We start from the raw sequence: 5680 nt of genomic DNA, 5'->3' as shown, positions 1-5680 counted from the left end.
TGGGAAAACCGAAATAACCAAAGACATTTACGTAGGATGCACGTTAACATTAAACAACCACTCATTTCAAATAGATTTGATGCCAATTAATATTAGGAGTTTTGATGTGATAATCAGCATGGATTGGTTTATCCCCCACCATGCTGATATTATGTGCCACGAGAAGGCCGTTCGCCTTCACCTCCCCAACCATGAAACCCTAATAATCTACGGTGATAAACCTGGCACCAATCTCCGTCTTATCTCGTGCATCAAGGCACAAAAATGCCTGCACAAGAAAAATTATGCCTTCCTCACCCATCTTGTAGATAAAATAAAAGAGGAAATAAACATTAAGGATATCCCAGTGGCATGTGACTTTCCGGACGTATTTCCCAAAGACCTTTCGGGAATACCCCCAGAAAGACAGGTCAGATTTCGAATTGACCTAACACCAGGAGTCACATCAATTGCCAAATCACCCTACAGGTTAGCTCCCGCCGAAATACATGAGTTATCGAGTCAGTTAAGTGAACTTTTAGACAAAGGATTCATCAGGCCGAGCTTCTCACCCTGGGGAGCTCCGGTCTTGTTTGTCAAAAAGAAGGACGGATCCTTCAGAATGTGCATCGACTATCGGGAGTTGAACAAACTCACCATCAAAAATCGATATCCACTCCCTCGGACTGATGATCTATTCGACCAGCTTCAAGGAGCCAGTTATTTTTCTAAAATAGATCTAAGGTCCGGTTATCATCAGCTATGAGTCCGGGAAGAAGATATTTCTAAAACTGCTTTCCGAACTCGATATGGTCATTTTGAATTTGTTGTTATGCCCTTCGGCCTGACGAAAGCTCCCGCAACATTTATGAACCTCATGAATCGAGTATGCCGCCCTTTCGTCGATAATTTTGTAATCGTTTTCATTGATGAAATACTCATATACTCTCGAAGTAAGGAGGAGCATGGTCAGCATCTACGTCAAATCTTGGAAACTCTTAGAGCTGAAAAGCTATATGGAAAACTCTCCAAATGCGAGTTCTGGATTCACAGTATGAATTTCTTGGGTCATGTAGTCAGTGAGAAAGGAATTCGTGTGGATCCTTCCAAGATCAAAGCTATTGAAGGCTGGGCGATTCCGAATACGCCAACGGAGATCAGACAATTCTTGGGCCTTGCTGGTTACTATAGAAGGGTCATTCAGAATTTCTCCAAGATTGCCAAGCCCCTCACCACTCTAACCCAAAAAGGTGTACCCTTCAACTGGACTGTCAAACAAGAAGCCGCTTTTCAAACCCTGAAGCGAGCCCTCTGTAGTGCTCCGGTGTTATCTTTACTAGAGGGAATAGAAGATTTCATAGTATATTGCGACGCTTCAAACCAGGGGGTAGGCTGTGTACTTATGCAGCACGTAAAAGTGATAGCTTACGCGTCCAGACAATTGAAGACACACGAAGTAAATTACACCACCCATGATCTCGAGCTGGGTGCTGTTGTCTTCGCCCTGTAGATTTGGAAGCACTACCTCTATGGTACAAAGTGCACCATCTTTACGGACCACAAAAGCTTCCAACACATTCTAAATCAAAAGGAGCTAAACATGAGGCAGTGAAGGTGGATTGAGCTGCTAAATGACTATGAATGCGAGATCAAGTATCATCCAGGCAAGGCTAATGTGGTGGCCAATGCCCTGAGCAGGAAGGAATACACGAGTCGGCGAACGAAGACCCTAACATTGACCATCCAATCCCACTTGTCCACGCAAATCAGGGATGCTCAATTGGAGGCCCTGAAGTCAGAAAACGTCGCGACCGAAGCGTTACCTCATGAACCGAATCTGGATCCCAAAGTTTGGAAGGTTCAGACACGTGGTCATGAACGAAGCGCACAAGACAAGATATTCAGTCCATCCCTGTTCTGATAAAATGTACTTGGATCTAAAGAAACAATATTGGTGGCCAAACACGAAAGCAGAAATTGCCACTTACGTGAGCAAGGGCCTCACTTGCGCCAAGGTTAAAGTGGAATATCAGAAGCCCTCGAGATTACTGCAACAACCCGAAATCCCCGAGTGGAAATGGGAAAGGATTACGATGGATTTCATAACCAAATTACCTAAGACAACAGACAGGTTGGATGCTATTGTTGGATTAGTGTCTAAGTCCATAACTATATTTGGTATGTACTTGACCCGATTGGCATGGTCCATTTGGGTTGCATGGCATCATGCATTTGGATAGACTAAAATGAGAGAAATAACACTTAAGGTTTATTAATATATTATAAGTTCTAATATATTAATAAGACTATTTAATTAGTATTGATCAAGAATTAATTTGGAATTAATTAAGTGATCAAAAGGAGACTAATTAAATATATGGGTTGATTGTGTAAATCATCCATACTTGTATAGTGAGCTAATGCTCCATGGATTATCAAGTTGGGCTAAAACCCATAGGATGCTCCATGGATGCTCCATGGTGTTTTTGTACCCATGGATCATGGAAATGAAAGGCCATGACAATTAGGGTTTACATGGTGTAACCCTAATTGTGACACACTATATAAGTATCTTATTCTTCCCAAAAAAACGGCCACTATGAAGGAATGGTGAGGGCTAGCCGATTTCATGAAGTGTCTCATTTCTCTCAAGTTATTCTAAGTGTATTTGATGTTGTGTGAACCATTTGAGGTGTCACACTTGAGGCACTAGGCTCTTAAGCTTCATGGAATCAAGCTACAACAAAGAGGTATGTAATTCTACTAGAAGTTATATTATATGTTCTTCATAATATGCTAGTTAGAACAATACCTTGTAAAATTGATATTTGCATGTATAATAGAGAAAACATAGATCCAAGGTATTTAGGGTTGCATGTACACCTTAGGAGTGTTAGAATGCTCAAAAATCTTCAGTGGTATCAGAACCTAGGCTTGTTTTCTTGTTATACTTGCAAAATTGGCTGAAAAATCGAAGTTTGTTGCTGTCTACTCAGCAGACTCGCCGAGTCCATGAAGGGAATCGACGAGTCCAAGGCTAAACTCACGCAACTCGCCGAGTTGGTTCATGCACTCGATGAGTTGGACCCCCAGACAACATATCTTCGACTGTTTTGGCTGGAATTGGACTAGGAACATTACCCTAAGCTGTTTTTCAACTTATAAACCTGTTTTTGATGTGGTAATGTTCATGCTAATCCAATTTCAAAGATAATTGTCAATAGATTCATGTTTTGTATTAGTTTAATGGTTAGGCTAATTACATGAAAATGTTTGATTGAATTATCTTGTTCTTATGAGTTGCTTAGATTAATAGAAAAATTATGTGAAATTATTGTTTTCAATCCAAATTAATCTAAGAGTTGATTCTAAAATGTGTTTTTGTAACTTGTCCTCAAGTTATATGAAAAGTCACATTTAACATTCATAAAACTCATAAATATTTCCATAGGTTATGAATAAAGAAAAGTCATATTCTTTTATTAGTTTAAAGTCTTCCATAACTTGTCCTCATACTTTAAACTCATAAGTTATGGAATTGAATAGTTTTGAATAGTTTCAAAACTTGCCCTCAAGTTTTGGAATTTGTAAAGTTTTCCCTTATGACTACTTTAATTCCACGTTAAGCCCTTAGAATTTTAAAAGTTAAAATTCAACCCTTATACTTTATAGTATTATAAGTTAATAATATATATATGTATAAGAGCAAATCAGTCTTACCGTTAGTAGGCCTCATTCACGAAGCCGGTATATAAGGGGGCGTATAAGGTTACTGCCTATAAAATGGCAGTTTAATGGGTGTCCACTCTCACCCACCGCTTCCTTGACTGGTGGAGGGTCGTTAGCCAAACGGGTGGGACAAGGACTAGAATTCTCCATTCATTAAAAGTATTAATGATAAATATAAAGTAACTAAACCTTTTATAAATTCCCAATCTTAGTTACTTTAGGAAAATGTGAATTTGGTGCTAACCCATGAAATTACACTTTGCACTTTGCTTAAGTCGGTTAGTGGAGCGCGTGTGGTTAACCGGCACACTAGCTTGACTTAACAATGTAGGCAAAGGGTAACTTAATGTTTATCATAGTATCGGTGGAGCGCGTGTGGTTAACCGGCACATCGATTGAGGGGTAAATATCAAGGGTACCAAGTATATTTGCATGGTTATTCACACCTTGCTTTGTGATCCTCGGCATCCCAGTCACAAAATTTGAGAGGGCACAATCGAGATTGAAACATGCCATTGAAAAGTTCAATGAATCTCAAAAGATCTAGGAGTTTCAAATCCAATTAAAACCTAATATTTCTATTTCGTTTTTCGTGGTGGAAATTGGTGAATCGTCATTCGCCTACCTTCAAATATTCTATAGCTTGGATTGCGACATCCCTCTTCCAAGTTATAAAATATTGTGTTGGGTCCTAGCCTTAATATTTCATATTGGGTGTTATATTAAGGACTTTAAATCAACTATCTTGAATATCTCCCAAAAGATGTCTGGTTCAGACAATTATGATCTTCCCAAAACTCTTGTAACAAGCATTCCTAATGAAGATGATTTCCCGGAAATCATTCTTCACTCCGTCCACCTCCTCCAATTATTCTCCCTAACCCACAAGTTCTTGAATAGTTCAAAGTCACTCAAGCCCTATTGGCAATCTAGGTCTATGTGTGTTCACATCTTGGAGATGAAGTCACATATTGACAAGCCGGGAGAGTTGGGTGTCAAAGTCTTGAGGAAGTTGGATGTTGACTAATCACTTCCTAAGTCACATAGTGAGTTCTTTATGGACTACTATGTAAAAGACTATGACATGACCCTTAATAATCTTATCTATTTGCTTGGTGCTGCTGAATCAACAATGATTTGGAGCACTGGTAGAGCAAATTTGATTAAGAAGATCAACTTCCCAGATTTCAATGGACATTAACAATCGGTAACATTTGATATCCAGAAAAGCTTTCTCTTCCCAATGGAAAGGGATCGGCCATAGTCAACTTGGTTGACCAAATGGTAAAGAGAAAGGCAAGTCTGAGATAGTCCATTGCACCATTCCCAAAGGATCCATATGTGTCTATTTCCAAAGGAAGGGGCATTGGTTGCAAAGCTCCCCTAACTACCTGAAAGATCTGAGAGAAGGTCTAGTCAAAAGTTTGACTCTGCTTCAGGTAAGTTAACTATCTAACTCTCTTAAGTTCCTATTTGAAGATTCTTAATACATTTTGATGTATGGCAGGATCAAGCAAAGGGAAGGGAAATTAGAGAAAGAGTATGCTGAATCTGATCGCGAAGATGGATTTCAATCGCATGGTTCGAAGATCGGATTCTTGAGCTACTACTTAGAGAGTTATGATAGATTGCTAGGAAATATGTAATAGCATAGTTTCCATTTAAAGTTGCATTGTAAGGAAAGTTTTTCCGCATTTCATAAATAAATAAAATTTTGTTTTATTTTATATGTCCTTGCAATGGCACTTATGGAAAATTGATGTTTGTATATTTCTAGCAATAATGGAAATATGAGTTTGATTCTTACATTTGTGGTAGTGTCTAAATTTACCAAATAAGGAAAGATTCTAATCACCCAAGGTTTCAGTTGGATAGAAACTTGGAAATCATGCAAGTTGTATAGTATGATGAATGAGAATTTTCACCTTTGGAAAATTAAGACTAATTCCTTGTTCACATTTATATGTGAGTC

Source organism: Lactuca virosa, chromosome 4 (assembly GCF_052849685.1).
Source record: "Lactuca virosa cultivar CGN04683 chromosome 4, Lactuca_virosa_CGN04683_v6, whole genome shotgun sequence".
Lineage (NCBI taxonomy): Eukaryota > Viridiplantae > Streptophyta > Magnoliopsida > Asterales > Asteraceae > Lactuca > Lactuca virosa.
This window is presented reverse-complemented; position numbering follows the sequence as displayed.